This window comes from Caloenas nicobarica, chromosome 5 (assembly GCF_036013445.1).
Source record: "Caloenas nicobarica isolate bCalNic1 chromosome 5, bCalNic1.hap1, whole genome shotgun sequence".
Taxonomy (NCBI): domain Eukaryota; kingdom Metazoa; phylum Chordata; class Aves; order Columbiformes; family Columbidae; genus Caloenas; species Caloenas nicobarica.
In genome coordinates, this window is record NC_088249.1 from 27,709,735 (window position 1) to 27,734,719 (window position 24,985).

General features: G+C 36.9%; 1 protein-coding gene across 1 annotated transcript in view; it reads right to left on the reverse strand.

Moving 5' to 3' along the window:
- NPAS3 (neuronal PAS domain protein 3) overlaps positions 1 to 24,985 on the reverse strand; it is a 614,489-nt gene that overhangs the window by 227,797 nt on the left and 361,707 nt on the right. The gene's annotated exons all lie outside the window — the stretch shown is intronic.

Sequence of the window (24,985 nt, forward strand, 5' to 3'; positions counted from 1 at the left end):
GCCAGAGACTGAATCCAATCAAACCTGTTGAAAGAAGCAGAAGCGATCAAACTAATGAGTGCATATTACGTTATTTACAACACAAATAATTTGGTTCCTAGGGCTTTCCTTGAATAAAGCAGTGGGCTGAACTAACCAATGATTAAATTATGTGGAAAGCAGCACACTGAACCTGAAGGCCTGGATTCACGATACAAAGGTTTGGAGCATGAAGGTTTCTGAAGTCAAAAGAGTATTTTTCCTCATTTCTGTGCACAGACATACACTGACAAGAGTTATATCTCTGTCTCTATTGATAAGTATAAATACTTAGTTTTATTTATATGCCTACTACTGTGCTGGGAAAATAACTACTTTATCCATCACATCTGTTTGAATATCCTTATATCTTCTGTAGCCAGAAGTGTCATACAAAATCTCTGCTCCCAGCTTAAAGAAATACTTTGCCAAGGCTGAGAGGGTCAACAGTTTGGTTCTACTTCTCTTCTTACACACTTAGGTGATTTCATCAACACCACAAAGTCCTTCACATTCAATGAAGCACCTCCCAGTCTGATCGCACTCTCAACATGAAGAGACAATCACAGCACTTACAGATCATCAGCTTAAAATGCCGAGTATATGGAATTTAAAAGGATGCAGAGCATTTTCAAAATCCCCTTTTTAGTTTTGAGAGGACACTGGCATGTTTATTTAATTAAAAAGACAAAACAGCAATCCATCAAAAAAAATCAAAATCCATAAGAAGGGAAGCCTGCAGAAACACAAGCCCTGCCTTCTCAACCCTGTCTACTAGAAGGAAAAGGCAGCTACTCACCTACTAAACACAAGAAAATTCATTGTGAAGTTAGTCCCAAGTCCAAGCTTTCTTACCTCTAGCCTGTTAGGATAAGAAAAAAGACCAACACACATGCTGGGAGTAGGTGCATGGAAAAGATGGGTTGAGAAGTACATCTTTGAAAGTTGAGGTAAACATCTGATTTGAAATCCTGATTCAACAGCCCTAGCAATAGTGTTGCTGTTGACTTCATTGTGATTTCATGTGTAGAATAAGAAGCTTATTTAATTTCAAGTTTTGAACACAACAGTAATCAAAACAGTAATCAGAGCCTCCTCTGAGGAAAGCTCAGGCTATCTTATTTTTCTAGACTTTCATATATCTTCATATTTTATTTTGGGGTTTCAGGAGTGCTGTGAAAATTATATCATAGATAGGTTGGTGTCCTTAATTTTTCTCCTAAAATAGTATTATACTTGAGCACTCTATCACAATCCAGTGAGCTCTTCTGAGAGTAACAGAATTAGATCACCAACAAAATTCCCATTCAATAGGCTTGCTCTTGTCCTGACCTTCTTTGTTATGGTAAGCCTACTCCAAAATTATTTGCACTTTTCAGGAGAACAAGAAGACCTGTGCGTAGATTCTGGGATTTACAATTTCTTTTTATTCATTGTACTCAGAAATTAAACACTGCCCAGCCCATCAGGCCTTACAGAGTCCCACTCTATCTCCTTTCCATCCCTCTCTTTGTTATGATCAGGAAGAGGGTGCTTGATCACTATTTCACCCTTATGTATCAAGCAAAGCAGTTCAGGTCCCAAGTGTTCGGTACTTTCTTACAATCAGACACATCGTGAGTCTTCTAATATCTCATGATCATAAAACCAGAACTTATTTTATTTAGCAAATAAGGCCAACTAGCTTATTTAATGAACCAAGCTTGTAGCAAATGTTAACATAGTTTGGCAGGATTTTCTTGCACGGTGTTGCCATGCAGTTTAAAACAGATGGCGAAGCTGAGCATAAAAATCTCCCTTTTATAGCAGAACCAATAACAATACTATTTGTATCATAGGCCAGAAGGCTTAATGGAAACTTCAGTAAAATTTTCCACGATAAACCAAGTGCTGAAATAGAAAATCAGTTCAGCCTCATTTTGCTCCCCTATGAGAAGAAACATTCATTGTTACAATGCTTACTCATGAAAGCAGAAAGTTATAAGGGAAAATTGGAAGGATGCTTAGTGTAATTAATTAATTTTTCTGAATATTTAATAAACAGTGATTGCTTCCAAGGTAACCCAAAGGCATTTTTTAAAGTTGCCACTGCCCTCAAATGTAACTGGTTTTGACCTTTTAGAGACACTTATTTTTCTTAACTTCACTCCTTTTGACTCTTTCAGAACAAGAGAAGCTTTACAGGACATCTGAGAAAGGACAGGTGAATTGACAGAGTCTCTTAGAGCGATACTACACTAGAAACATAAAGAATGAGTCTGCTGAGACAGAAGCGTGATGCTGGTCCCATAGCAGAAAGCATTGCGATTTCACTCTTATTAGTGGGACTTGAGTGCTGTCTGTCTTTAGGCTGATCTAACCTCTCTGTAGCTGCCAGACTGATCTTTTTCTGGGTGGCTTCACCTCAACCACAGCAAACGGTAAAGCCATCCTACAGGGAGAAAGTGCCAAGATACCCACTTGGGCCCACAGTAGGGAGGTTCCCAGATACTGCGACTGGAATGTGAGGAACATCTACCTTTTCACTGAGAAATTTAATATATTTGATGCTCAATCTGACTATTAAACAATGTATATATTTGGAAATAATTTGCATATGATCATAAACTCTCTGACTGAATGGTAGGATCGGGATACAGTAAGGATACAATTAGGATACAGTTTTGCAGTTCTGCCTAATTGGTGATTGCTTTCCAGGGGAAATGGATCAAATGGATATGGGAAAGAAGATGACCCTAATTGTGTGAAAGATGGGGTATATGAAGGCTGTTCATAGACAGAAGGAGCTGGAGAAAGGGAGAAGCCAACTAAGGAAACTAGTAGGAAATTTTGGCGCAAAAAAACAGAGCACAGATGGAAGTTCTCAGGTTTAATAGCAATTGGGTGCTATCTAGGGACGGCTAGAATATGTCAGGTGTAACCAGTGCTAGTACAGGAAGTCGGAATTTGAAACTACCCTGAAATCGCAATTTCTGCTTGCTGCTGGTTTGTCCATCCTAAGATGCAACAGAGGTAATAGTAAGAGAGACGCTTCTGAGATAACCCAGCACAGACTTTAGTAATATTTCTGTGCCATCCATCTGAAAATATCATGTTCAGCTTGAATAGTGGAAACAGGGGAAAGTCTGGAGGTGTGAACATTACAAACTAATAGGAAGCAACTTAATTATATACTGAAGCATTAAGTTGTCAGATTCATATATTAATATTTCCTATTTCTAGTGGCTGAGTTTGTGTTCAGGAGGGAAAGGTTTTATCAGTATAATAAAACAAAACAGTCAGTGACAAGAGCAGAATGTCTAAAAGAAGAGGCATTATTGTTGTTTGCTGGACACAGAAGGTCATTGACAGGGAAACAGTCTGCAAAACTGAACTGGACAATTGCAGGCTTGTAAAATTGCAAAGAAACAACATTTAATATGGTTCAAGCACACTAGCAGCATGGAAAAATAGTTTGGCATGACATGAATTGAAACAGAAACTCAGATGAAGAGGAAAGCTTTAAAGGTCTTGTTACCACCTGGAATGCAATAAAAAAGGATAGAAATGTCTGGTTTCTCTTGGCAAGAAATAGAACTGCAACATAATGATAGGAGACAATGGGAGGGTCCACAGACACTTTACATCATCAAAGGACCAAAAATGTTAAGGAAGTTTGTGTGCCTTGTCAGCTGCAAAAGAACAGACACCAAATCCTTAAGCTGTATTTGCCTTCTCTTCAACCCACTGTCATTTTAATCCTCATGAAAGATAGCAATCTCAACATCTTTCTCTGTTTGCTGTTGCACGAGTATTTATTTACTAGGGCCACTGGGGGAAAACAAATCACAGAGAACAAATGGGTTGATGCTCCCTCACATCCCACCCAACACAGTATTTGAAAATATTGGCTTGTTCACCACAGTCCTACAATTTTGAGTAAACTGTTCTGTTATTATAGTATAGTGGTGTCCCAAGAAATAACATAGGGCTTAATGGAGTCCTAAAAAGCCCCCAATGCTTTGGAAAGAGGTACAGTTATCTCCTTTTCAAGGAGCTGGTGGTAATTCTTGCTTTTAGGAGAATTAATAATAAACTGCAGAAATAAAAATAATACCTAAAGAAGAAAGATGATGTTTATATTAGCACAACATATCCCAGGTACTGTAGAATGCTAATATAGTTAAAAATAAATGGTCCCAAAATCACATGGAAGATGTACACACAAAAGGATTTAAACAAAGTCCTATACTGTCATTGACAGAATATGGTTAGAATTATAGTAGCCTTTCACACTTCTCTTCTGTAATTAACAATGAATGAAAACCTCACTACGGTAAGATATTTTCTGCGGAAAATGTAATTGTCTCCTGTGCTTTTTCCTTGGCTATTTAAATGGGAACAATTCAGGTGCAGACCATTACTGGATGTCATGACTGAATCGGAATGTATTTTGATGCATGTTCAGTACAAAAATGTATTAAATAATATCTTCAGATAAAAAACACACTGCAGATTCTGCTTCTATTTTGCTGAGGACTTTATTCTTTTGAAGTGTGTTGGCTAGATCTCCTGCACTATAGCCCAAGCATTTTAAAATTTAATTTTATTAACTAATTTTTAACCCACCCACCAAAACACCATTTGTGTGATAACAACATGCGCAGGGATTCCTAAGGGATATGGAAATTAATCCCACTTCTGTGAAAAGACCTTTTAATAACTCATATGTTATTTTACCTTCTGAGTTATCAGTGGGCTTTCCTCCAGCATTTTCTAAGGAAATGTCCTTGGAGTTTGAAAGGGAAGAAGAAGGAAAAAAAAAAGAAAAAAGAAAAAAGAAAAAAAAAAAGGTAAAAGGAAAAAAAAAAAATCTAAGATTTTGTTCATTTTATGTATTTTTGAGTTGGTTATAAAAGGCCACTTGTTTTTTTGAGCAACCTTTAAAACAGTGCTCCAGGAAGTACCTCAGACCCCTTGAAACACTCTGCAGCACATGTGTGTGTGTGCCCACATGCAGAGTTTGTTGTAGCCACCAGCATTTCGTTTGCACTTCTGAATACGGCTTGCCAGCACAGTAAGATTCTGACTGCTGCAAATCCTCATGTTTCCACCTTCCTCCCTTGCTCTTTTCATATGCACATATGTCGCTGACGATTTCTCCTCTTCCCCTCCTTCCTTACATCCTTTTTCCAATAGCGCTCATGGATCAATAAGACATCATGGCACTGTATGGAGCGTGAGTGATTTCTCATATAATGGCTGCTGTGACCATGTTTCAGTGGGAATTGCAAATCCCCTTGTAAGAAAGAGCTGAAGATATTTCCAGTCACTGAGCCATTGCCACAAGGGCACTAAACCTCAGAAAGGGCCCAGAAACCTGAGCTGCTGTGGAGCTGGAAAGGAACTGCTGCAGCAACGACACTTGATGGATCTCAGCCTTGATTACAAGAGCAGACTACTACCACCGTGATTGATGAAATCCTGCTTCAGAGAGGAGATGAGGAAACAATGAAAGCCCTGACTACTGTGCTGGGGGCAGAAGGGTTGGAGGGAACCAAGGCAGAAGGGAAGTAGTCAGGAACCTGATCTAATGGCAGGGAAGCACACAGGTTTATGGGAGGTGAGAAGAAAGAAATTATTTTCTCCATCAATTTTCTAATGGGTATAAAATAAGAATTATATGAACTGCAGTCATCAGTTTATACAGAAATCTATTACTCTTTGGAATCAAAAAGTGAGCACCAGTCATGAATGATGGTTTCAGCCTGTGGCTTTGAGCATTAAATCCCATTTTTCAACCAGCAGGGCAGTAGTTTTCCACTATCACCTCAACTGCAGTTTGTGTTCAGTTTGCCAGTGACTGTCTCTTCCTCCGTCTATGCCCTCTTCTTTCTTATCTAGCTATATACAATCTTATAATTTAAAATTTCAAAGATGTCACTGTCTGAACTCTGTCTCGTGCATATTTAAAAAAATATGTTTAACCAATGTCTTTTTTTGCAAGCTCTGCCAAGATTAGATTGTGAAGCCAATGAAAATTGTTTCTATTACTATAAACCAAAGAGAAAGACAACTGTTTAATCTTTCAATTTTTAAATACAAATTTTCTTATTCTTCGTTCAGTCTTCTTATGTTGTTCCAAATTAGTGGAGGCATGTTCTGGTCCATATGAAATTGGGATTGAGTTTTAGTTTCATTTTCTGTGAACACAAATGGTATAGGTGGCTAATGCAGTAACCTTTCACTTCTGGAGATTTAGACCAGAATTTGGCTTAGATTACAAGAGAAAAGAGTTTAGTGGTCTCATCCTCATTTTTAGCAAAAACTGTTCTCATTACAAAACCACTCTGTACTAACTTCTCAACCATCACAGCTTCCTCCTAGAGGAAAACCAGTGCTGGATTAGGAGTTATGGGGGTCAGAAGTGAGCTGCATTTGTACAGCTGTGTAAAAAGGCTGGTTTACGATTGGTACCTGGTTGAATCATATTTCACAGTAATGAATGATATACACATCTCAACTAAAATTAACTCAAAAACCATACTGCAAACACAAAGGCATGTACAACAAGATAATGCAAACAGATGCGTGGCATATGACATGTGAATACCATACTTCCCAGAAAAAAAGAAAATAATTTACAAACTTCTTGCACTTCTATAAGAGTTATATTGATTAATTTAAAACACAGCCCCTCCTTCGCTCCCTCCCTCCCCCCTACACCCACAATGCCCACAAAGAGTCAGGCTATGCATGCTCCTGATCCTCATGTCATCTTTTAGGCATACTGAAATGACAACATGCAAAACATATCAATATATAGCCACTATCTCAAAGCGGAACTGCTCTAGCTTGCATTACTCCCTTGGTAGCTGGACTCCTACACTATAAAGAATCCGGACCAGTATATCATAAAACCTTTTGTTTATAAACTCTCTACTTGATTTTGTGCAGCATGATTACTATGCACTAACTAGAGCAAAACAATCTATTTGATGTGGGACCCGGTGACTACTAAAAGCTGGATTGCAGCTTAGTATGAATGCTGATCACTTGTACTACAACACAGATAGTATTTGGCTAAACATAATGATGTAACAGTTATTGCTCAGGTAAAATCATGGCTTTCACTCCCTAAAGTTATTTGAGACTTAGTTTTTGAAACGGATACAACACAAGATAGCAATCTCAGTTAAAAACTATATGCTGAGATAACTTCCGTTTCCAAATGGAAGATTTCTTTTTCTAGTAACAAAACAGCCCCTTCAACTTACCCATTCAAATTTGCTTCAGGGTCAACTCTAGTATGAAAGTCCCCATCTTCTGAATATATTACAAATTTTACAAAATTTCATTGAAATTATATTTCCTCAATGTTAGTCATCCTTACAAAATACAGGAATTACATCCCTTTTATCAACTGCTTTTTACACAAAGGGAAACCTTTAACCAGAGAACGGCCCGAACTGGCTCCCTCATACATAACTGAATTACATGCATATAATTTCAAAACACACAGGGAGAAAAAAACAAGGCAGATTTCTTCGTATTCTTCCTTTAGCTGAACTGAAAACTAAACTAATGCATCCAGAGTCACAAAGTGATGCCCTTGTTTTGTCCACTAAGGAGAAAACAGGACAATTTGGGGACAACAGAGGACGTGATGTTCAAATGCAGAAAGGTGTTGCAAATACCTTAACAAAAGGAAACTGCAACTTATATCCTATGTGCTCTGTGATGAACTGACTGTACTATAAATTTGAGTTTTTGCATAGTGACCAAGTTGCACATTATTGCAAGCAGAATACGGCCATTATTATCAAAAGTGCACTTGGAAGCTGGGCTATGGAACAAGTAGATTTATTAAAAGATACATATTAAATATGGCTATGATTTCTTCTTAAAGAATATACCCAATATGCTGACAGAATGGCACAGTGTTCTACTCTGTGCAGCATTAAGACTTTCAGGTACAAAAGGTTAGTGTAATTTGCCTGACTGGTAGAAAACCTGCTCCAGCTATTTTTAGGCACACCTGGAGATGGAAATAACTTTTTTGGGGACAGAAAAAGCAGTCAATGCTTGCCTTCAACTTGGTTGCAAAATCTTGTTTGGGGTCCCAGAAATCCTCTATAGCACAGCCCTTACTTAATAGGGTAGTTGAACAAACTGTGTTTAGTTCACCAATCTCCAAGAGGCAGGGGCGAAAAATTCCTCTAATTTCAGTGGTCACTGAAAGGGAAGGTACTTGTTAGGGGGTAGCTTACTGTGCAGGGAGAACTACACAGATATGTGGAAGGAAAAGAGACATGAAAACTTCCTAAAACGTACACTTTCTTATGAGAAGCTAATTTTAATTAGGAAAGTCTTCTTCATTGACTGACATAACTTATTTAAGAATATTTCCACACAAACTGCATATCCTGAACGTTACAAATACAATAGATCAAGGTTAAGGGACAGTGTAATTCTAACAAATTTAGTGACAGGTTAAGATCAAGGGATGTCTTGACATTCTCCTCAGAAAGGTCAATCTAGCAGGTCTGCGATGTAAAAATGAAGACTCTGCCATCATTGCCATGGCAAAAGGTCAGACACAAGCTGATTGGTGATAGAATTATCAAATTAACCAATCGATGTGTGTGAGTAATAGATGTAAGCAATCCTGAGGGAGAGCCACAGGGCAAATGCCAGCTCATCAATAACACATTGCCTAGGAAAAGAAGATCCTCTCTTCAATCCATGTCCTTTACATTAGCAGTGGTATCAAGGAATTAAAAGAAAAATCGAAAGCAACAGCTTTAAATATGTTTTCAGACTGTATACAGCATTCAAATATCTTTCCGCAACAACTTCCATCACATGCCATGGTAAATAAGAGTATGCTAACAATCTAAAGAAAGGAGGCACCGAGAAATCCTGTTCTATACAGGTATATTCAAAGACTTAAGGATTTTTATCCATCTGACACTAGGATAGACTTTATTAGGAATGCTGTTTTACCTGTGGCAGTCACAGATAAATAAATCTCACATTTGATTGTGTGGCAACTTCATGTTAAAATGCAAAACAGATCACAGGTATTCTTGTACTGAGGGTTTTCTAAATAAGATGTAACAAGTGTATGAAGAATGTTTTGGCTGCAAGTAATATTTTAATGCATATTATATACCCCTTTGTGCATCTGATTGTTATTATGCTGGCTTCTACATGGTTCAAAGGGTTAAGCACCACAGGAGCTCTCTGCAAGTCCACAGGAAGGCAGACAATGCCTTTACACAGGGGAAGAGGGCTTCAGGTAGGCAAAACAGAAACAAAGAACCAACCAAGTAGATAAAAATATGAGTTCTTGAGCTCAAGAGACATGCATCGACTGCAGGAAAGCAGACTGAACTCCATCCCTAGGTATATGGTTATCTAAGATCAGTAGGAATGTCTAAACTTGGATGAAAATGTTAAGCATCAGGGCAGATTAAATGTATAAAAGCTGTTTTGTTATTTTAAAGTTTTTTTATGTCTTCGATCACTGTATTTGTAAGGATAAAAAAACTAGGATGGTTACAAGACCCTCACATGCTACTGATATTTCCCAAAGGGAGATGCACACTTGGAGCTGTAAAAGTCTCTGTCATGCTGCTACGGAATCCCAGGAGAGCAGCTGAGGGCATGCACCTGGGGCTCTGTGCTGCAAGAGGGCTCCTCTCCAGAATGAAAACAGGGCAGCAACCTGATCCCTGCCCTTTGTGCTGCACTGAGATACAGGAAAGGTCAAAGGTACACCTTATCCTACGCAGGGATTGGCCAGAGGCGGGATGTCGAACGTGACAAAGTCCCTGTCCTTGTTAGCAACAACAACTGCACAGGAGGCAAACACAGTCTCATGTTGACTGTACGGGATTCCTCACTCCTTCCAGTGTCATCCTTGTTGCAGGGAAAGGCAAACACAGTGAACCAGGGCTGGGTTCACCCTGCACTGCTTAGCCACTAACTTCAAAAAACACATAGAAAGGACCATGAGCTTGCAAGTCTTCTGCCCAGTTCTCCCAAGCCGTTATAAGCACACTGTTCTCGGTCACTACCATTCAGGTGTTGTTCCTACTTTTCCTCGCACAGTTCTGGTTCTGAGAATCTTAATTTAGCTCCAGTGATGCATCTATTATCATGGCAATATGATATTGCTATTATCACAGTAGGAATGGTAATATGGTAGCACTCAGAGTAAGAATCCATTCTGCCATCAAAAAGCATGCGTTACTCCTATTACTGTTAATGGGAGCTGTGCACATGTATCGATGGCAGCACAGGTCTCTAAGCGAGCACAATTATAACCCCTACTGTGAAATTCTCTGAATGCTATTTTCACATTGCTTTTATTATAGATGTACATAACACCATCAAAAAATTCTAACTCATTTGAATAGGATACCCATTTGAATATGAGCTAGTTTCTGTAAAATTTAAATTGCATTCCTTTTAAAAGAAACCTTTCTGATATTTTAGATGCTTAATTTTCCCTAATGTATTGTTTAAAATGCAGTTAATATTCTCCTCTCAAAAAGTACAAAAAAGCACAGAAGCATCTCAGACTGTGTATTTATCTGTAGGAGGTGCAGAGTTTTTGTCAATGGACTATGAGCCTGGGCTACAGGAGGAATGAATAAGTGTGGTGCCACTGAACACAACAGAGTTCTATTGATTCGCTTCCCTTGGAGATCTGGCCTGGTATTGCTCTCTCTGTCTGCAACAGTGTGGTTGATAATGCCACTTTTTAAACACTTGAATATTTTTACAATTATTGTTTTACATTTTGTCTGAGCTGCAGTTTAATGAGTTCTAGTGTTCAGATCTATAATTTTAGTAGTTCCATCGATAACTAAAAACCTGAGGGTTACAGTTATGGCCTGTGGGAGCTCTGAGTGCTGCTCTGTCCAGTCACAGCAGCTCCCACTGGTAGTTTTACATAGCAGTAAATCTAGTCAATCATAAAAAGTTATGCCTAGGTCTGCCAGAAAACAGAATGACAAGTATTTATGTCAGTGTTCCAGCTTGGTTGAGGTAGAAGACCTAATGACATGAAAAGAATTTAATTTTTTTTGAAAGAATGAGATGTCTGTATTTGAATTATCAACAATAAACAAAATTAAAAGATTGGATCGCTTTATAGATTGAAAACTACATATTAGAAAAACAACATCTTGAAAACTAGGTATTAAAAAAACTCACACTGGGCTATGCAAATTTCTTTATAAAATGTGAGGAAAGTAATATCACTAGCATTTTTAAATATTAAAAATACCCTTGAAATTCCAACATAGTGAATAAAATGATCAATCTCTGACGATCAGTTCTCTCTAAAAGTGTGCAAGGATATTAAAGCAAGTGAAGTTCAATACTAAACCCTAGCATAGACCAGGAAGATGGACACGTTAGCACACATTAGCTGTCTGAATAATGGACAAGAGCATTATATGGGCACTATGGGATACTGATCTTCATGGGGACCTCAAGGCTGGTACACAAATAATACAAAGCACTACTTAAAAACTGAATATAAAAATTAGCAGACCAAGACAAAAATGAGCTCCTAGAACTTTAACATGGCCTACTGTATAACAAAATTGAAAGGTTTTTCCTGTAGTAATAATTCTATTTAAAACAATCTAAGCTTCGGTTTACTAGAAGGTGATGGAATTACTTATTTTGGATTGTGCTGCTGTACCATTTACAGGCTGTGTGTTCACACGCAGCCCCTGCTATTTTATCAGTATTAAAAATGACATGACAATGCAATGAGATCTGGTTTCTGATGCTGTAAGTAAGCTGTCACCCTTCCCTCAAACCCTACAGAAATATGGAATATCTAACCACCTCTGAATAAGCTCATGGTTCTAGATTAATGAACAGCATTAACAAGGCACTGATGTGAAGAAATACATCCCACTTACAATGTCACTGCATACTACTCAGCAGACCTAGGAGAAAAATTAACAGAGAGAAAGCTAACAGGCAGAAAAAGTCAAACCAGTTTTTTTCCTAAAGTTAATTTCAAGCCTATAAACATACTTAATAAATTTCCTCAAAAGTAAAATGCCAAAATCCTGCTATTATTTAATACTATAAAATAAAGAAACTAGGAAAACTTGATAAAAACCCCCTCTACACTCGATGAAATGTTGTTTACCTGTATGTGGAACAAACATACACAGGGAAAGTCACTTCTTTGGCAAAGGGTGGACACAAAATCTGTAAAATTCAATTACTCTGTTTTATGGAAAGAGAGCTTTTTTCCTTGGAAAACTGTACTGTATGAAGACAGTAAAACCAGGACAATGCTGCATCCTCCTAAAAAAGAGTGAAGTCCTTTGGTGAACTGGATGGAATTCTAATTAAAACTCCTATTCTGCAGCATTCTACTATAAGGTTTCTAAAATATATGGAGATTACTGGATTTGCACAAATGAAAAATCAATAAAAAACAGATCAACAATGCTGAGAGACTGGATAGGATTTGCACGTTCTGTTTGAATCTCTGACTCAAAATCATATTGCAAAACAAGCGTGTACCACTCAGCAGGAAACACTGGAATCTAATCATCCACCCCTATTCTGAACCTAGTCAATTTATAATACCTTCTTGGGGTTACTTTTCTGAGGCTGAAATTGTATCATTTTCTTGTGTGCCAGATCCCAAAGCAAAATACTATTTTAACTCAACCACTGCCAAACTGGAAAGTGAAAAATCATTACTTATATTAAACTGTGAATGTTGTTGTTGCAGAGAAATACAATACAACAATTATATTAATACAAACTACAATACCCCACAAAAGAACACTTCATGAAATATAGCATTTTCCCAATTGTAAACACTGTTAACATTCAGAATTTGGACTGTTTTTTCTGTTTGCCACATGTTTCCCCCGTAAAGTTTTTTCAAAAGCACGGTCATCGGCTACCAACTCCCACAGCCTTCACTACCAGCCAGTGTGCTTCTACCAGCAAGTAGCTTCCTACTCCAGAGAGTATGTTTAAGGAGTTGTTATTTGATATAAGCTAGCTTTGATGTTGTGGAACAACAGCCCTGTAAAATTAAACAACCCAAAACTTACGGAAATATTGAATGCATTATTTGTGTTCAATAGGAAAAAAATATATTAACTCCAGCCTACATATTTTAATGAGATCAAATGGCCATGAGAAAAAGCCAACCAAATCCCATGAAGATTTTCTTGATGCTGAATGTAACCTCTATCAAAGTGGAATTTACATAGTAGATAAATGGCAGTTGTAAATAAATAGACAATATTATACAGATAGGTAAAATCAAGAAAATTGCACTAATTTTGGTGTTTATTTCTCTCAAGATCAAGCTGAAAAACTGAGGTGTATTTTCATGCTAGTATGCATAAGATGAAGGCAAGCCAAGTTAAAAACCTAAATGTTATTAAACATCAATGGGATTTCATCATCAAACTTCCTTGGCATCCTCTGAAAATTTTCATAGAAGAAACACAGAGAGCTGAATCCTACTTACAGTCACATCTTGCAGCTCTAAGTAGAGTATTTTCTATGTGTTTCCAAATAGTGCAGCCCAAAAGGAGTGGTCTGTAGAATGAAACAGGTGGTGCTGAGGACCTCGTATTTATGCTATTAGCATTTCAGGGAGTTTTATTTCACACCAGATCTAGTCCGGTCCTGTGGACTGAATAATAGCCATTAGTAGCTGGAGTGCGTTAGGTGGCACTCCCAGAACTTGTGTGCTTCGGTTTCATCCAAAAGGAATCTAGTTCCAAGTGCTTCAGGACTGCTCCACGATGTGACGCAAAACATGATATGTGCAGATGATGAGCATCACTTCGGAATTGCATCCTTGATCTGAATCATAGAATGTCCTGAGTTGGAAGAGTCATTAAGTCCAACTCCTGTCCCTGCATAGGACAGCCCCAAAATTCATACCATGTGTCTGAGGGTGTTGTCCAGTTGCTTCTTGAATACTGTCAGGCTTTCAGCATTTTACTGTTGACGTGAAGTAAAACACTGATGTAGATTCACTGTCTGGCAGCTGCACAGATATGGGAACCTCTATGAATACTGAAATTTTTCAGAATACTCTTCCCCAGCAGCGACAAAATTATGCTAGGTTTGATCTATTATCCCATGTAACTTTAAACAGCATTAAAATGTTTGTATTTAGAAGAAACCATTTGTATACACTATATTTGTTTTAAGATTCTGCATCTGGTTCCCTGTAAAGAAATCTCATAATTTTTCAAAACTAGGTTTGACCCTGTTTGCGATGCATTTTTACTTAGCCTTTTTTTTTTCTCCCCAAAGCAGCAACTAAGTCCCTGTCTCTTAGAAAATCTCATCTATTAAGTAGAATGGGTGAAGTTCAGTTTATATTCTTGCTTTTAGAGTTCATTGTACTCCCTAATTCTATTAGCTCACTGCCAGTATAAAAATATGTCATATGTGCTTCTAAAAGCCAGAGTTTCCCTTCTCTTTCATTATTTTCAATTGTTTTTATTGAACCTTTAGATATGGCATTACGAAGTAAATAGATAAATTCAGAAACTAAGCATGACAGCATAAGCATGTGATAATAATGGGTGATAGCATCTTGTTGTTTACTTCGCTGAGCCATTGTGAGGATTAATTAGTTAATGGTCATAAAACAGAGTGCACATGCAAAACACTTTACAACTGCTAGATAATATTACATGTAATATACAGAGCAATACCACTACTGCATATGGCATAAAGTGGAAGCACTCAATCATTATATTAACCTGAGTCTTTCAGGTAGTAGAATCTGACAGAGGGAAATAATGGTTGACTGCTTCACAAGTATCATTAAACCTTTCAGACAGTTAATCTCTTTGCGTGTACACATTCAAGCCTGTAGGTAATGGGCACCAAGTACCACTAGTGATCTAAGGTAAAACTGCAAAAATGTTTTCCAATTCATCACAATAATGTTGATAGCTTGGATGACAGGAGTGTTTATTAGCTTCTCGGTACATTTTCTGTTGGCTTACTGAGATTCCGGGACAAATGGGGAACAATGGCCAAAGAGGTAATATTAAAAACCTAGATAAAAGTTGGTTCCAGAAATGAATGTCAGGCTTTACTAGAAAGTGAAGTGGCCTTCTCAGCCCCCTGACACAGTGCAAAAAGCAGTACAACTGACATGATGTAAGACAGAACGGTGTCAACGTTTTTTTGGGTGAAGTCTAGAGCCGAGCCATTGGCTAGTACAAACTCATGCCGCACCTGGCACTAGAGTGATCCCGATACTTAGTGCCACAACTGTAATACTACTGACAGTAACAGCAAACATAAACTGTGTATAATCCAAGCACACACTGAATACAAGTTCCAGTTTTTTCTGAGTATTAAGGTGAGGGAAATATTCAGGTCTTGTTTTAGTTTCTGATGATGTTATTGTATGTTACACTCTTTGGGAGACTATTCATGGTGACAAGGGCTTTCACGTGAGCTGAAGGAGTTGTGAAAAACCTTTCTAAGAAATACTAGAATTAGATAAAACAATAAAAATAAAATTTTCATTTTCATGACATATACACATGTGAAATTTGATCTTGCTGCTCAAGAGTTGCCTGTCCTTTTGGTGAAGAAAACTGAGATGGTGTGGAAATAAAAATTTTGAAGCTGGGAAATTTTCTTTAAGTTTCAAACTTTTTAATTACTCTAGAAATTCAGTGGAAATATAAGAGAAGGAAAAATTACTAAAAAGTTCCAATGAAGCACTATGACTTGAACTGTTGAGTCATTTTTGAATGCAGTCCCTGATGCTTGCATAAATTTAAATCACTTTAAATTGGGTAAATGATATTTCAACTACAGCTCAATGAAATACAGGGATTTCCCTAGTGACACAGACGTCCTTCACAAGGTTTATATCTCAGGAACCCCACTGATCCCAATGAAATGTCTTTTTGCTAATTTTGAGTCTGAAGCTAATCCAAGGAGATAATAAAAAGCTGGTGAAGGATTGAATGTGATGCTCTTATACAGGGATTCATAATGAAGATACAGGATTTCTTGTCACTGTGATTCGTTAAATTGTTTAGGGACAGATCTGGTAAGAGTCTGGGATGATTTTAGATCTGATGAATACAGCTGAAAATCAGTTGACAAGAATTCTAATACAATAAACTCACTGAATTCAACTGTATTTATTATATTTCTTGTTATGGTGGTTGCTATATATATTAATCAAATGACATTCTTACACTACTTTCCTGAAATTATTGTTGCCCTATCCAGAATAAGATAATAAGGGATTTCCTAACACTTCATATGTTAAGTTTTCCAAGGTAATTCTGTCAAAAAATACAAGGTATTCACCACTAAGATCCAAATTAAAGAAGATTAAAAAAAATATTTGACTGATATCAATTAGAAAAACAACAACAACAATGAGCAGCAAGTATGGATGTGATTGTGGCTCCAGTCTAGTCAGTAGTAGCAGAACTCCTAGTGATTTCAATGGGATCAGAATTTAATCCTGAAGGATGAAGGCCTTCTAGTTGATAAGATCTACTTATTTGTTATATCTTCCTTTCTGCACATATTAGTACTTTGCAAAAACTTCTAAGCAAACGACTTGTAACACTTTTCTAAAAGTCTCTACTGTAAAGCACTGAGCTAATGCACATGACAAATTCATTCTCTTCCCTGATACTTTCCTTAAATCTGCCCATCACTGACTTAACCGAAAATCCCGGTAGAATATCTAACAATCTTGCCAGCTCCTATATGCTGTCCTGTCACAGAACTATCTCCAAAGGCTCGAGAATTTCACTAGGGCTAAGCACATCCCTGAAATTTAAACATGTACACACAGAAATACTGTCTTTGCAGGACTGTAACCCCAGACCTGAAATGAAGCTATCTGTTTTTACCCATTTTTTACACATTTTCATTTAAAAAAGGTCATGTTGTTCTAGGTGTATTCTAGTTCTTAAAAAATCTACGACCAGAGACATAAATATATTTTAGAAGCCAGTTTGTTTATTCTTGCAGTCCTCAATCTGTGAGCTTTTATTTCTGCTTGATAAAAACAGCTGTATCTAACTTCATTAGATAATTTCCACTAAATATCTAACTTTAGTAATTTGGATTTGTACTTGGCTCTTCACCCACTTTGCAAATTCAGCCTTTACTCAGCGATGTTCATTGCTTTGCTACTCATGTATGTTATAGAACTCATACTCTAAAATCTCTGAGAAAAGCCTGTAAAAACAAGAGCAAAACAAAACTCTATTTCCCTATCACCTTGTCTCCAATTCGCAACACTCATTTCTGGTGAACTACTTTTTTTACTTTCTGTCTTCTGCAAATATATTTAAAAAATCCTTTATTGTTTGCTGATATATTCCATAATGCAACATTCAGTATTTCTTTTAGCTTTTCTAATTATCCTTTTAACTTGCTCCTGCTCAGGCTCATAGCTCTCCCAGTCCTCTCCTAAACAGACTGCTTACATTTCTTTAGAAGTCTTCAGTTTATTGCTCATAGTAATCTCTATGTTGCTATTCCTCACTTAAATAGATTGGCCTCTGTGGCCTTCTATGATTTCTTAAGGTTTCTGTCATTCTATCTGCACTGCCTTGCTTGTAGATATACTAATGCTGCTCTCTGCTTCATAGTCAGATAGGGCACTGCAACTTTTTAACACAGGCTCAGATTTATAAGACATGCATTAGTACACGCAGACCTTTGGGCAAGTAAGTAATAAGATGCCTATGGATGGAACAATGACAGTTTAACTATTAGCTCCAAGAGATCAAAATCAGGGCCATCTTCAAGAAACAAAGGAAAGGGGAGAAAATGGCCAGGACAAGCCTGTTCTAAAACTAGCTCTACCTATCAAATGCATCCTAAGGATTTACAAAGTCACTCCTGAGGTATGCTAGCATCAGATTGTCTTCATTCCTCCACTAAATGGAACAAATGAAGGTGGATCACACCCTTTTAGTCTGCAACAGGATTTTGAACCCTGTTCCACATCCCTGGAGCAGCCTTTGCAAATTTCAGTGATATGACTGTTCTGCATCTGCAACCGAAGTAGAGAAACTCCGACGATACAGATTATTTTACATTTACAGTTGCACACCATAGGTCACAGGCATGAAAATATCAGTAAATGACTGTGTCTTTTATACCAGGCAAAGGCTTCTAGTGTATTTTGATAGACAGAAAATTAAGACAATGAGACCTTTTGATCTTTACTTATTATTTTCCTACTCTGATTTTTTTCTTAAAGTCATTCTAATTTTATTTAAAAACTCCTCCAAAACAGGAAAAAAAATAGAAGAAATGTATTTAAATAAATTACAGAAATATTTGCCAGTGAACGATCTAATTAATTACTCCATTGGGGCTATATTCTCCATGTTTTTTCTTCTCTTTTAGAGGTGAAAAAAAGTGAAAGTAAATGCTAAACTGTTAACAGACTAAATTTTGTAAGTGGATACAGGTCAGAAAACCAAAATCCTATTTGTGCAGCCTGTATTTGTAGCCACTTATATTTTATGCATTTTTAACCTTATATGAACAGCATTAAAAAGCTTCTCTTAGTACCAAACAAATGTTGTAATTCCCTTTCCCCATCTTCTCCTTAAACTTGGAACGATACTTTATGTGTGAGATCTGAGACAAGGTGACAAAAGTTAGGAAACGAGAAAGATAAACACTTCATCCCGTAATTTCACATCTTGCTATATTTTAACCAGCTCTGCAGGGATCGGATGGAATCCAATTTGTCGTTATTTATTCTCAAGCATATTGCTTATACTGTGTATTTTTTTATTCTTATTCACCATATACCCAATTATATCTCTCCTTATTAGACCCCTGCTGAAGGCAGCAAGGCAGTTCTAGCTAGGGAAGTCCCATAGATTAACTTAATCCTATTATCTTCAGATAAATGGGGATGCGTAGGGCTCTAGATGGCCAAATTTAGCTCTACTCTCCCTTTCCCATGAGAAAAAAGACTGTTCCTCATCTCTATGCCTGATGTAATTAAGATTTGGAAATATGCCCATTACAATCTTTATCCAGTATAAGCATCACTGTCAATGTTGAGAAATGAACTGCGGTTATGATGCAAAGAGTTGACACTTTAGTGACATTTACTGATGTGTTAGGCCTTTACAGTGGCTTGGCTCTATGTAGTTTATGACTTCAGGAATTTAAAATGCCTGCCTAAAAATCTAATAAGAGGAAAGGGAATACAATAAGAGAAAAAAAAATATAATATTGACAGGTAAAGACTTTATTATCTCCATAGTATTTAGGTAGATATAGATTGCCATTAAATTCTTGCAATATATACTATTTTATGCAATTATAGGAAATGAAATGAATAGTAAAAAAGGATCAATAACAGAAGTAAAGCAGTTACTGAAAAAGAGCTTTTCTCTATTGACTCCAGTAATGTAATAAAGCCCATAGTGTTTGTACCTGCACAGAAACACACAAAAAAATCACCAAATACTGACTCATACTGGATATCTGAAAAGAAAAAAAGAATAGCAAAGTCTGATAATATGAGATTGCTGAATATTGTGAACTAAGAGCTCCATTCCATGGATTGACTTTTGAACGTACACCTGCACTCCACCTGTTCATCCCTCTCTATCCAAATTACTAGCACAATAAATTCTCACTTTTGTAGAGAAACTGTTGAAATATATATATTTATATATACATACTTAAAGTAACGAGCATGTTTTTTTCATATAGGTCTGTCAATTTACTTTAATCCTGCTCTGTAACTCTCTGGCTATGCCAATCTTGGACTTTTCTAAAAAGAATATGTTAATCATATCAACTGGTTTCAGGATTGAGAGGAGATTTTATTATATAACGAAGTGTCTACTAGGCTGGGACAACTACACTAATATTCTCTAGTAACTTGAATCAGATTTTAACCCCAGTCTCCAGAGGTAAATGCTTTGTGCAGTTCTAATAATAGAAATGTGTAAATTTGTAATCAGACTCCCATGTAGGACCGTTTGTTTTATTTACCATGAGCTTAGCTGAAAGGTTCCTAGGGACTGAAGATAGTTGGGTTGTAATCCTGTCATTTGGTGACTTAATATTTTTATATTATCATGATATTAGCATAATTCTGACCTCTATTTTGCAGCATTTTATGTCTTTCAAGCACTAGTTTTGATGCTGTACCCATAGCATACAACATCAACAAATATTCACTTCATTCCCTATTTTACTGAACATTTGGTGTGAAGTATTAAGTCTGATTTAATGTTATTAGTGTCTCAGAATACTGCAAAATACATGAATGCAGGCATTCATCTCTCGGTTTACCATAACACTGCCATAAAATGTTAGTAAATGGGTGATAAACATTTCTTCTCCCTTTTCCTTTTTAATTCTTCCTGCTAGATGTTCTGCCTCTACCCAGAGGGCTTGCAAACTGATGCCAATTCACCCACGTAGATCAATCATCAGGGTTTTTCTACTTGCCCAAGCTGCAACTGAGCAATTGAGGTTGGCTGAGTTGCAATCCCTCATTAAAACTAGTCTCAAAGTAACATCAAGCTTTAGGTAGTGTAGCTTTGGATTCAACTCTGAATATTTTTGAGACCAAAGAATCAATACAAAAAATAGACACTCTATCATAAAACCAGAAGCTTCTCCCTTTTTATTAAAGAAAATATGAGAAATAGAAATATTGTCATATGTTGCTTGCCACTCAGAATCTTTACAAGCAAATACTTTAACTTTTTATAGTGAAACCCTAAGAAAAATGATTACACTAATGATTACATGTCTTTTTCTTTTACAGAACTCTGTTACTTAAGATCTTCCTTTTGCAAAGGACCAAACTGGCAGCTCTAGAGGCTAAAGCCCTCAATTTGTATACAGAGAGCATGTTTTTCCTCACAGGCTGCCTACCTAATGTGTTCCAACTCTGTATGCAATATTGCTTCATTCTGATTTTTCAGCTCCTAATATTTGTAATATGAGTCAAGAAAAGGCCAGGCTGAAGATATTTATGGTGATTGCTTCATGATATGGACACCTGCCAACAAATAAGTTCATTCCTTCGACCATTTCTAACTTATGTGAGATCGATATCCAGGCTCTCTAGCAATAACCTTGCATCTATAATTGATATTGTTTATTGGCCCATGGTGCTGTGTGCAATAAACAGACTAAGAAAGGGCTGGGAGAATAAACATTCACCTAAAGAAAAAGTCTCCTGGAAACAACATATGATGCAACTTCCAATCCAAACATGTGATGTACTGGGTTAAGAGCATAAAAGGAGAAAAATAAAAATTATGGAAAGGTTAATTTCCAAGCACAAGAGTAATCAAGACTGTTCTAATGAATGGCCTATATATGTAACCCTGAGAAGAGACTGCCCTAAATGGCTTGTGCGATTCACATGAAAAAATGCCAAGGAGTAGCAACAAAAAGGAACTAAGAACAGTTCCCATTACCAGTTTGGTGAAACAACACTTAATGACTTTGTACAAAGAAAGAGAAGAAAGATAACAGGGCACTATCAAAGTATACATGGGGTTTGGGCTGCAGTGCTTATGTGGCAATGTTCACCCAGATGACATCATATAAAAATACCTCAATTTGTGCCATAAAATATCACATTGATTAAACAATCTGTGGACAATGAGGATGAATTGACAAAAGACATGGTATGCAAATCTGAAGTATAACTGGGAGCTAGGATCTTAGAAGGAAGTAGTTCAGGGTGGTAGATTAATATTTATTTGCTTTCTCCTCTTCTTCCAATCATAACTTTCTCCTTAATTGGCCTAGTTAATTTATGAAATCAACTCTAGATCAGAGAAATTGACAGGCAGTCATTGAGGAAAGGATATTACAGTTTAAAAGCATGAAGGGTAGCAGTATAAATGATATATATTCTGCTATTAAGCGACTCACCATAAAGTGAATTACAATGAGCATAGATTGAATGTATTTTAAGGCATCAAAAATAATTTTATGTAATGTGCAAACTTCATGTTTCATGGTCAATCTTAGCAACACGACTCTACTCTTCCCTCATTTGCTGGTCTAAATCCATTTTAAGTATATGCTTCTAAAGAACTAATTCATACTTCAGTTTAAGCATCAGTACTTTTTGGTATGAATACACATCACCACAAATTTTTCTAGCTCACTAAATCATTGCATAGGCATTTTGCAACATTTGGCTTCCTAAAAAGTAGTGAAAAGAAGAATCAAAAAGCTAAGGCTCTTTGTGTAGTCTTTCTATTCACAGCATTTTCTTCCCCTTCATCACTAACATCCACCTACACACAGTTAGAAAGATAAAAAACTTTTTATGAACACACAACAGAGAATACAATGAGAACACAATAACATATTCATAAAAGTCACTTCAAAGTTCTCTGATTTAGAAGAATACTTTTTTTTTTTTTTTTACTAAGAAAACAAGCCCTATGGTATTGTTCTGTTTGTCCATACAGCTGCCTCACCATAGCACTGAACTTACTGACCTATTTAAATAAAATTTTAGAAGAGAGTAGATGTCTCAGGGATATTCAGTTCCAATGACTTTCATGAAGTAAGTGCCTGTGTACAGGAGAATGATCTAAATTTTGAAGGAAAAGCTCATAGAGCAAAGAAAGCTAAACCATGGTTTTGGACACTAGGGCCTCCAGACTGTAAATAGACCATAAATATATTAGGCTTCATTAGTTTCATTGCTCCTGGAATTATTTATTTCCTTAACATTGCACTTTGTGTGTGTGTGTTTTGGTTTTACTCAGTAGCAGCTTATCTGTACATGATTTCTATATGTAAATGTATTTATTTCTCAGAAATATATTTTGCCAACAATTAAAGTCTTCTATCTCAAACACTAACTTGTGAAGCTCCAGACTTTGCTAATCTTGTCAATGTTCCTTCATGCAGTTATCTCCTAATTTTGTGAGACACATGATGGTAACAGACACTAAGAAATGTATGAGTATGAAAAATATAACATTTTACATTCTATCTGTGAAGAGAGCTTTTGAATCTGACACCGATTAATAGCTCCCTTCAAAAATCCTCTTTGAATTAATCAAATAGCATTTTGGCTTGGCTGGATAAGAGCTATTTGTACCATTGAGAAATTCTTTCCTAATGAGCCTTTTAATTCTTACAGGGAGTTCTATTGCTGTTATCAATGTAATACAAATCAATTTTGATATATCTTCAAGTTATCATAATAATAAATAAAACTGTTGAGTCTCCATAGGCCCAATCCTGCAGTACTTTAGCACTACCGGGTGCTGTTCTGGTATAAACCCAACATGATGGTCCTTTATGAACTCAGTCAGAATTTGTGTGCTTATCACTTATTCCAAAAGAGTAATACAGATTCCCACACAGAACTAAACGCTGAGATTTAGATAAAGCAAGAAGCGGAGACCAAATCATCATCAGGCCTTGTAGTGATGCTTATTTGTGCTTACGAGGTTAACCTTATGAGCTCAATAGCATACACTAGGAGGTCCCATTGATGTCCATCAGAATTATCTGTACGTTACTGCTGCAGAAGAGAACCTTGCAAAACTCTGTGGTGACTTGAGAAACGTGCTAAGAGCTCACGGCTGTTGGTGAAGATGCCACATTAACTACTGGTGAATGTGATCACCTTGAATTAAATCTATTATTTGTGCTCTAGGAAGTTCCCAAACTAAGTTCTGGCACTTTCTGCTATGCACCAGAATAACTTTTACTGCAGAATGCTCTGTTCTCTTGTTAAGCATTCAGACCGAACTTCCCTTTTTGGCTCACTAACAGAAGTCTGACCTATTTGCCTTTTGGAGGTATGCCAAGATGAGACTAGCAAGGTGCAAACTGACCTGCTCAGAGGTCACCAGCACTTGAAAAGAAAGGGTGATCAGGTACTACACTTGAGAGAAAATCATACACCAACTAACTGACTAGGTGGGATTTATGTGGATTATCATAGATCAAAATTTTAGAAGGAGTGTCAACATGTCAAATTTTCTTTAAGAGAAGGCAAGAAGTTCATCCAAACATTCCGAGGGCTTTATTTAGCATAACACCTTCTGCTCTCTGGCTTAAAAGGGCTACTACTGCCTCAAAAAAAGAGCATGTTCTGTCAGGTTACTGAAAAGAATTCAACTTTTGGGAGGAATGTTCTCTTAGTCCAAACATTCTTTATGAATCCTGTAGTAGTTTGCCATCTCAGGGCTGGACATGTTTATTTCAGATTGGAAAGAGACAGTTCGTTGCCTCATCTCCTGACCTCAGAGTTCACACAGGTGGATTTTCTCCTCTGTCTCTACAGACTCTTGATAACATGTTTCTGTTTCGTATTTCTCTTTTCTTAATGGAATAAGACAATAAATTCCTAAAATAAAAGTGTACTCATCTCACAACTAATTCACTACTCAGTTATTCTTAGTAGGTACAGGTCATAGCTTCAAAATTTTACTACTTACTGGCAGACATTTGTTTTGTTCCACAGAGGTTTTCCTGGGTGAATTTTCTGAAGGGTTACATTGTATTCCATTTGCAAACGATGCTTTAGTATATTGCATATTTCTTGTCAGTGACAGGTTTTACACAAATAGAGGATAACATCTCTGAGTCTGACATGCTCAAAAAGAAAGTAATGGGACAGAATTCTCCAAATTTGTTACAAATCTGACTGCAAGAGACGAAAATAGAAATTCTACTGCAACATGAAGAGGGATGAATCACTACATAATAAATAGCTAACACTGCACTGCATGTTGTAGAATGATACACACTTCTTATCAGTAATAACTTTTCCTTCTTCATTGGGCTTGCAGCATTGCCCAGAGCTGGCCTCGCTTTCACTTACATTGCTACCTGAAAGGATGTGTGAGGAAACTGGCTGCTGCCAGTTTGTAACAAGAGCTTCAGTCTTTCATGAGCTTGTCTCAACTTTCACATT